Source organism: Eschrichtius robustus, chromosome 17 (assembly GCF_028021215.1).
Source record: "Eschrichtius robustus isolate mEscRob2 chromosome 17, mEscRob2.pri, whole genome shotgun sequence".
NCBI lineage: Eukaryota > Metazoa > Chordata > Mammalia > Artiodactyla > Eschrichtiidae > Eschrichtius > Eschrichtius robustus.
Genome location: NC_090840.1, coordinates 43,988,857 through 43,998,672, shown reverse-complemented (window position 1 = coordinate 43,998,672; position 9,816 = coordinate 43,988,857). Strand labels below are relative to the sequence as shown.

Below are 9,816 nucleotides of genomic sequence, written 5' to 3'. Positions count from 1 at the left end.
CATCTGTTTGTTTGTTCTTTAATTCTTCTAGGTCTTTGTTAAACATTTCTTGCATCTTCTCGATCTTTGCCTCCATTCTTTTTCTGAGTTCCTGGATCATCTTCACTATCATTATGTTGAATTCTTTTTCTGGAAGGTTGCTTATCTCCACTTCGTTTAGTTTTTTTTCTGGGGTTTTATCTTGTTCCTTCATCTGGTACATAGCCCTCTGCCTTTTCATCTTGTCTATCTTTCTCTGAATGTGGTTTTTGTTCCACAGGCTGCAGGATTGTAGGTCTTCTTGCTTCTGCTGTCTGCCCTCTGGTGGATGAGGCTGTTGGTTGTTTGGCCTGAGGCAACCCAACACTGGAGCCTACCTGGGCTCTTTGGTGGGACCAATGACAGACTTCAGGAGGGCTCACACCAAGGAGCACCCCCCAGAACCTCTGCCACTGGTGTTCTCATCCCCATGGTGAGCCACAGCCACCCCCTGCCTCCGCAGGAGACCCTCCAACAATAACAGGTAGGTCTGGCTCAGTCTCCCCTAGGGTCACTGCTCCTTCCCCTGGGTCCCGATGTGCACACTACTTTGTGTGTGCCCTCCAAGAGTGGAGTCTCTTTTTCTCCCAGTCCTATCGAAGTCCTGCAATCATATCCCACTAGGCTTCAAAGTCCGATTCTCTGGGAACTCCTCCTCTCATTGCCAGACCCCCAGGTTGGGAAGCCTGACGTGGGGCTCAGAACCTTCACTCCAGTGGGTGGACTTCTGTGGTATAAGTGTTCTCCAGTCTGTGAGTCACCCACCCAGCAGTTATGGGATTTGATTTTACTCTGATTGCACCCCTCCTACCATCTCACTGTGGCTTCTCCTTTGTCTTTGGATGTGGGGTGCCCTTTCTGGTGAGCTCCAGTGTCCTCCTGTTGATGATTGTCCAGCAGCTAGCCGTGACTCTGGCGTTCTCACAAGAGGGAGTGAAAGCATGTCCTTCTACTCGCCATCTTGGTTCCTTATCAGAAATAAAAATTTATTTCTTAAAATAAGTGCAAAATCAGTAAACTTTAGTATTTATTTATACTGATATTGCTACATTTCCTCAAACATTTTTTTTTTCTAGAAAAGATATAACTAGAACATGGTTTCTACTCTCATTTATTATTCTTGGTGAAGGCTGGTTTATTTCAGACATTCATTAACTCACTCAGTCATCAGTCATTTATTGAAGAGGAATGAGCCAGACATCATTCAAGGTTTTGAGGATACAGTTTTACATCAGTTACAGTCCTTATCAACCACTCTTTGAATCCAAATTTTGGAATCTAAAGGAGACCACCATGTAAGGAATAAAGTGTTATAGGTGCTATGATATAGGTAAGTATGAGGTACACAGTTTGTGAAAAGCAGAAAGATGAATCACTTCTATTTTGGCAGGTCCTGCATCGCAGGCACAGTGCTTGAGAAAGAAACCAAAAGCTACTCCAGCAAATTGTATAAACCCAAAGCCATAAAGAACACAGGAAAAGGAGGCTGGAGTGCTCTTTCTCCCCTTGCACTCACTCTCATCCTCCCTCCTTCATGCTCGTTCTGCTTCTTACCCTCAGAGCAGAGGTCAGGGGTTTCAAATTTAGAAATATTAACACCATTGAACACTTTATAAATTCTCCTCAAGGGAACGTGTTTAGATTTCATGATTGGGGAACAAAAACTGGTCAGGACTCTAGGATTTAAGATGAGCAGGGTGTGAGGGATGGGGATGGAGAGGAGGTATGCAGGAAACAGAACAATGACAAGGGATGAGTCCAAGATGATCCAAATTATCAGGCCTGGTGAGTGGGCATGAATGAATGTCAAATGAAATCAACAGACACAACAGTACAGCAGTCATACAATGCAGGTTGTAATAGCCAGACAGCATGGGTTCAAATCCCTGCATAAGCTGTTTAACTCCCTTGTCCCCCTCCATGTCTTCAGCCTGCCTTTCTTAAAAAATAAATTTATTTATTTAATTTAATTTATTTTATTTTTGACTACATTGGGTGCTCGTTGCTGCACCTGGCTTTTCTCTGGTCGTGGCGAGCGGGGGCTACTCTTCGTTGCAGTGCACAGGCTTCTCATTGCAGTGGGTTCTCTTGTTGTGGAGCACGGGCTCTAGGTGCACGGGCTTCAGTAGTTGTGGCATGCAGGCTCAGTAGTTGTGGCTCACGGGCTCTAGAGCACAGGCTCAGTAGTTATGGCGCATGGGCTTACTTGCTCCACGGCATGTGGGATCTTCCTGGACCAGGGATTGAACCCATGTCCCTTGCATTGGCAGGCAGATTCTTAACCACTGCACCACCAGGGAAGCCCTCAGCCTGCCTTTTGTCTGTGAAAAAACTTTAGCCAAATAATAAGTTTAATCAGACAAGTGAGAAAATGCAGAAACAGAGGAAAACAGTCAAACAAGACCAAATAAGAATAGATTAGTCATTAAGCAAAGTGAAGGACTTTTAGTTCCTCTTCAAGGACTATAGATAATATTCTGAGCCATATCCTTTGAGCTATCTGATAGACACTGAAACCCCCACCAGGTGGAAGAAGTTAACTACATGATGACCAGACTGCAGCCATGACATAAGCTGCCACAATTCTGAGAACTGGTCTCAAAGAAATGGGAACAAATCAACCCCGGAACTAAAAACAATCTAGATGATGCTGATCAGACCACGGCACGAATAATTTCAAGATGACTGTCAGAGCTGACTGTGCTGTTTCTACATGTAGCCCCCTCCCTCCGTCTATAAAAGCTCTTGCCCACTGATTGTCAGTGGGGAGAGTCGGCCTTTGTACAGAAGTCTGCCCCTACCCACACCCCAACCATTGCTGGCCTCCGATATAAAGCAAACTTTCTTTTCCACGAACCTTGCCTCTTTATTGGCTTCAGAGTGGTGAGCAGCCAGACCCCCACTTTCAGTAACACTTCTATTTCCTTATCTGTATGGGGGGGAGGGTAATTGCTGTACCCACTTTATGTGAGGATTATATGAGTAAATATGTATAAGATCCTTAGAACAAATAGTGCAGGGCACACAGTCAGTGCTGTATAGTTAAGTGTTGGCAATTGTTAAAATTTATGTATTGAGTCTTCTGGGTGCAAGATGCTCTACTAATACTAGGAAGTACAAAAGATCTTCTGGTAGCGTTTCTTCCACCATCTTTATTAGCATGTGCTTCTAAATCCTTTCCACCCCAGCACTTCTTCACAAGCCCATTTTTTGCTCTCCTTTTAAGGAAATAATACACCTCTTCTTATAGGTATGCATTTTCTGTTAGGTATTATATCTAGCTGTTCATTAAACCAGGAAGTATATGTAACTTTGGGAAAACATTGACTTGGAGTGGAAACATCATCTAAGGCAAAAGTGCTTGGATAATGAAGAACCTGATTTACTTTGCCCAGAAGGGAGTGAAATATTTATCTGCCATTTTCCAACAGCAATATCTTCAGATGCTCTGAGGGTCTTTAATTACTATTTCCAATTGTTAAAACTATCAAAAGCACACATAAAAACAGCCATTTAGACTCTAATATAAACAGATCAGCCATGATGTAGCATTTTAAAAAATTGAGTTATTTTAATTGAACATACCATTTGAAAATAACAAAAAAATGTTCACAATTTAGTCAAAAAAGAGTCACTCATCAGTTCTTTGAATTTATAAACTGGGGTTGGAAGTCCAGCACTGTTGACAGGCCTAGTGTTCTAGTTGTGGGTCTGTGGGCCCATCAATTACCTTCTTTTTCTTTAGTGGTAAAGAATCAGAAAGGTAAAATTATCATGTTTCTACTTTTCAGAAATACTATGAGGTTAAGTTAGAGAATCCTTTCGAAACTCTCTGAGACCTCAAGTGTCAATAACTTTCAAAATAAAACTAATATTTGAGTTAGTAATTAAAAATGAGTTCTGTAAGCTATATACTTAAGACCTACATCTGCTAAAGAGAGACTCAAGAAAACGTTTTAGCTTTAAGTAAAAATTGATACCTTTTAAAAGTTCAAAAATAGAAATTTTGACTGGTCATAATTCTAAATTAGTAGCTAAAAAGATGTTTGGGCACCTAAATGAGCTACAAGGAATGGCTGCATTTTAAAAGATTTTCATGTTATCAAGAAGCTGTAAAAAGAAACACCAACACAAAATCTTCTCCTCTCTCTCCGTTTGCCTGGATTAGTTTTAAGGTACAATATTTAAAAAATTAGATATATGCATTAGGAAATTTCACTGACTTTTACTATCCCTGAACATTCCTTACTTCTTAAAAAGACTTTCAATGGGGTTAATTTCTAAATTAATTCAGGCATTTGAGGGCAGTTGGGCCTTCTGTGCTTGAATAATAGTGACTACTATTAAAGGAAAGGCTACACATTAGTAACTTGGAGGAACCAGAGCGGATGAAACACTTTTCAGAACCTGCATGACAATTTTGAAAATTAAAGCCAGTTAATAGAAAAAAATGCTAAATCAATGGCCATAAAATTCAATGGGTTTATTGCAGCCTTAACACAGTAGGACTGAATTATCATGTTAATTTAATTTCCATTTCTAAATGAACCAGAAGGCACAATAAAGGTCAATTAACCAGCTACCTTCCCTGTCTTCTTTTTCTTTTACTGCCAGTTTTAAATCACATTCAGCCCCAAAGCACTCACACTGCTGCTGGAAACTCATTAGGTTTTCTTGAAATTAAAACAAAAAAGAAAAAAAAGAAGAAACAAAAACTAACAACTAACCATGTGCTGAGAACAACCACTGAGAATGTGCTACAATTATGGGGATATATGTATTCAATGAAAAATCTCTTACTCTTGTCACATCAAATCTACAAACTTAGTTACATCAAGCCTAGGGAAACACACAAGTTAAAGGTCTCCATGATAGTGTTTGTTTACCAAGTGTTCATCTACAATGAAAAAGCTGTGTGTGCTACTCCTAGCATTTATGAAGTGAATAAGGAAGGGAACTCCCATCTGTGTAATGTGGGTCTATTGTTAGTTCAGTGAGAACCACAAGCTTTGCACAGCCTGCATTTTTCACATCGAAATGTGTCACTTTATATTAATAGGCTTTTATTACTTCAAAAAAATAATAGAAAGAGAAAAAAGAAGTCAGTTTCCTCCCCCTCACCAGGAAGAAAATTCAGTCCTTGTTTTTGGTGCAGTTAATTTATTGTTGCAATGGATTGCCTGTAATTTGATATGTTTATCAACATCTTCAAATATTCTGGTGTTTTTTAGTGATATAAAGGGCACTAGGTTGGTGAACAAAATATATTTTTATTTTGCAATATTTATAATCATTAAAATTAGTTTCTAATTCCAATGTTTGCTATAATTTGAAAAATGATATGGAGATATTGCAAATGATCATAATTTTGATTTCAATAGGAACCTCTTTAAAAGAAAGTAAATAATGGTTCTAAAGTATCTAACACTATGTATCAGGTAGCTGTCAATAAATGTTAACCTTCTTTCCCTTTCTCCTCTTCAGTATAAAGTAGAAAAATGAAATATCCATTATTTAAAATTTATTTGGAATTATTTCTTAGGATTACAGAACTTTAAGAGGACAATGGTCTCAGTACCTTTGCTTATCAAGTTCTTATAACAAATATCCATGGAAATAATCAATAAACAATTTATAATGGGAATAGAAAATAATTTTATTCAAGTCAAACTGAGAACTATAGCCTGGGAGACAGATTCAAGAAGCCCTTGAATTGTGTTCCACTAGACTACAAAATGGGGGAAGCTTGTATAGGCAAAAAGCACAAAATTACATAAGTTCTTTGTCAGGAATTAGAATTGGAGCTGTCAAGAAGTTAGGGTGCTTGTTAAGCAAGGATTGATTGGGGTCCAAAATGGTTGCATAGTTATAAGGTTGCAGTGGCATCTGCCAGCAGATATTTTTTTGAAAATGGCTGGTAGTGACCTTGAGTTTGATACAGTTCAGAAAATTCAAGTTCTCGGTGATGAAGGAATGTGTCTGAAACCATATCCACAGTGGCCACTTGGCTCCATTTTGGATGCCTGAGTGACTTGTCAGAACAAAAAACAAACATCAAAACTGACAGGGGTACATTCCTCCAAGGTTTCAAAAGAGGCAGATTAGCATGTACACAGTGAGTCCACATGACCCTGGTGTCTGAGAAGGAAACCTCGTCTTTGAAGCAGCACTAGCATTGGTGCCATAGGAGGAGGGGGACATTTATCATTATCTTCAAAGTGGACATTTTAAACAATCTGGTAACTGCATTCTCTTTAATGATTAAAACAGATGTATAATGTATGTTAGACAAGTCGTAAGACAGGCTGTTCTAGTTAGCGTAATGTTCAAGCCAAATCATATATAAGCCAGAATGATTTCCCCATACCTCACTATGTGAAAATTTCTTCCATCACAAAGATATGTAAGTGTAATTTAGATCAGAAGTCTAAGGGTTTTACTACATGATTAATATCTATATATTCTTTCAAAGGAAAACATTTAGTTCACCTTTCATTTAATAGAAATCTGCCCCTTTGCCTCTCCTTCACACCTAAGATTATCTATCTATCCCTATCTTCTCTCTCTCCCTCTGTATCATTTCTGGAAGCCATAAGTAGGATTTAATGACCTCATGACAATTGCTGTGAAAAATATATTGTGTGCAGAGATATTAATGTAGAAGTATATATTCACAATGCACAGATATGACAAATAAATATATAGTCTAGATGTGACTGGTTTTGAGAGGCATCATTTTTCTCTGAAAACTTTTGTAGGCTAGTGACAGAATCTAACCTTTCTTTGAATTGCAACCTATTTAATCCACTTTAAAAAATTGTGTAATAGAATAGAAAAAAATTGAAATTTTGTGACTGAAATTCTTTAAACATCAAATACATTTAAATGATTTTGTTAATTTCATGTGTATAATAAGCAATGCTTTTATGAGATGGAGGAATTTGTGCTGTTTTACTCCTGGTCTTTCTTCAGATTGACATTGGGGTTGCATGCATAAAGCACTCATTTTGTCACCTGTGCAAAGGAGCTCTTCAGTGAATGCTCTCTCTTCCCCTCCCCTCTCTCCCTTTCCCTCCCCTCTCTGCCCCCTCAGAGCTCTCTGTGAGCTCCAGAGTGCCACCTCCACCTCGGAGCAAGTGCGAGCCCAGTGCCCACTGTGACCTCTTGCCACTGTTGTTTTCTACAATTGATGAGGACATTTTACTACGGTGGATTCTCAAAAATTATTGCTGATTAACTGAACAATATCATATCATATGATGTCATGATCCTGCCCTCCCCAACCTTTTTTTGAGACTGAAGAGGTCTTTTAAACATTAGGCCATGGTGTCACGAATTATATCACTGAACTGTTGATATGAGTTAGTTGTTGGAGTCACTGAAGTCCCTGGACTCTGACTGACCATGTGCAGACAGGGAGCCTAGAGGAGCAGTTTAGATACCTGGTAGGATAAGAGGAGAAGAAAGAAGAAAAATGGTAGCGGAGGAAGAGGGTAAGAAGAGAATAGGAGGAACCTGGGGCAAGGCATGCCCTTCATGACCACATTCATGGGGCAGAGTTCCCCCTTCCCAGCTGTGCCTGCACACACCACACCACACACACACACACACACACACACACACACACACACACTCTGCTCACTCTGCTCATGGACCCCTGCCAGCATTAGTGCTGGTACTTACTTGCTATGCCATGATCAGGTCCAAAGATTATTGAGTTTGGAACTTTCTGTCTTGAAGGTTTTAAGGAACTTTCTTCCAGATGAGAGGCTGACTGGTATCTCTCTCTACTCCATATTTCATAACCATGTCACCCAGGAGTTGTCTTATTAGAATCATCTATGTATGTTTTTTACAGCTCTTCTGCCATCTGGCTGTGTGGTCTGGGAAGTCACTTTACTTTTCTGGGCCCTGGTTTCCTCAGTGGTGAAAGGAGTTTGCCCTTTGATCTTGAAGGAACTCTTGGCTCCAACACTCTGTGCTTCTCTGAGGTCCCATTTCAAGCAAGGGGTAAGAATGTAAGGCAGGATCAAAATGTCCCAGCTTGCCCCTTTTCCTTCAGTTTACCTGTCTTGAACAGGTTAATTAATGCAATGAACTGATTTTTCCTAAGAACATTATGTGTGTGTATGCATACATATACATGTAAACATATAAATACATGCACATATATATGTACATACATATGTGTAGATATATATTCTACAATAGTTTGAAATTTTAGTAATGGTGTTAAGTGGCTTAGAGGAAGAATTTGGATGTTGTCTAAATAAAAAGAGACAATAAAAAGAGAAAAAAGTCTGTTTTTTGACCTCTAAAATTTTTGGACTGTCAGTTACATTCTTATTATTGAGATGGGTCCAGTGTATGTATAGATGTGTGTTTGTTTTTAGCTTTAGCCTATTAGGAAAACTGGAGAAAAATGGTGCTCATTACTCACTAGGAAACATCTGTCCATTTTTGTACTACAGTATACATATTTTTAGAGGCAATATTTTATATTACACTTAGACTTCACCAAGCGAACCCAAGACACTGGGAGATAGAGTCTGATGCCTTGTATGAAATGGGCCGGGTGTCTGACTGGCAAAGGAAAACACAAGTTTGGTACATAGCAGTATTTACGTTATCCTATTAAAAATGTGTTTGACAAGAATGTAGATTGGAAGGGAAATTCTTGGAATTGTTAGTTGTTTTTTTTTTTACCTTTGGAAGGAATGAATAAATATGTGGTGTTAAAACAGCTTGGGTGTCCTTCCCTCCCACTGCAGAGCTGCTGTCAGGAGAAGACAACAGCGACTAAGAAAAACAGGCTACGCCGGCCAGCAGCAGAAGGGTCCTTCCTCACAGGGAGCAGAGCCATTTAGCTCCCTCTGAGCTCCCCCCTGCCCATGAGCAGCCGGAGAGGGGAGGGACACAGGTGACAACTCTGGGCCTAATGGCCCTCTCTCTGTTTTTATTTCTCAGCTGGGGGTTGAATGTTCTCATTTTATGGTCACTTGTCCTTTTCAACTCTGAGGAAAGAGATGGTTTCTCCCTCCCCCAACTCTATTATATATATTTCTTGTTTTTTTGTTCCAGAAAGAAAAGAAAAACAAAACACTAAGATTATTTCTCTAAGGAGTTTCTTACATTCAGAAAACCATGCATGGATGGAGCTGAGTGCTGTATGAAGGGGTGCAGACCACCCCACTCCTGCCCAGAGTTTGGAGAGGCTGCCGAGGATGCCTGCAGCCTGGGTGTCAGGGAGGTACGAAGACGGCTCAGGTAGGTACAGAAAGATGAGTGTGATGTGCCCAAGAAACAAGTAAATAATCCTGAAACCCTCGGATACTTCCCCCGGATCTCCATTATAATCAATGAAAGAGTGGTGGGTTGGCGCTCCCATTCTTCTCTCCACTCACTCATCTGTCCAAGGATCCACTGAATCAATATGCACTGATGAAATGACCCCATTTTTCAGGTTAGAAAACTGAGAATGTAACGGGCTTGCTCAAGATCGCAAGCTTGTAAGTGACAGAGCTAGTCAGTGACAGAGCCAGATTTGAACTGGGAATTGTCTTACTCTGGAACTTCCCATGAAGAGGTCATTACACTAGAAAGTGATAAATGCAATGATGAGGCATGCCTGGGGACCGAGGAATCAGAGAAGAGGGATTTGATCCAGGTTTTGGGGGTCAAGAAAGGCATTTTGGGCCTAGTGGTTCTTGAGTTTAACATTAAACTATGGACCTGAAAAAGCAGATTGAGGTACTGTTGGAGATTCTAGGCAGAAGGAATAACTTGTGAGAACAAGTG

At 39.9% G+C, this 9,816-nt stretch overlaps 1 long non-coding RNA gene across 1 annotated transcript; it reads left to right on the top strand.

The window, feature by feature from the left end:
- Positions 1–368: 368 nt before the first annotated feature.
- LOC137750941 (uncharacterized) lies at positions 369–9,254 on the top strand. Its single transcript, XR_011070651.1, has 3 exons — positions 369–502; positions 8,790–8,938; positions 9,100–9,254. It is a non-coding gene; the product is annotated as an uncharacterized lncRNA (long non-coding RNA).
- The last annotated feature ends 562 nt before the right edge of the window (positions 9,255–9,816 follow it).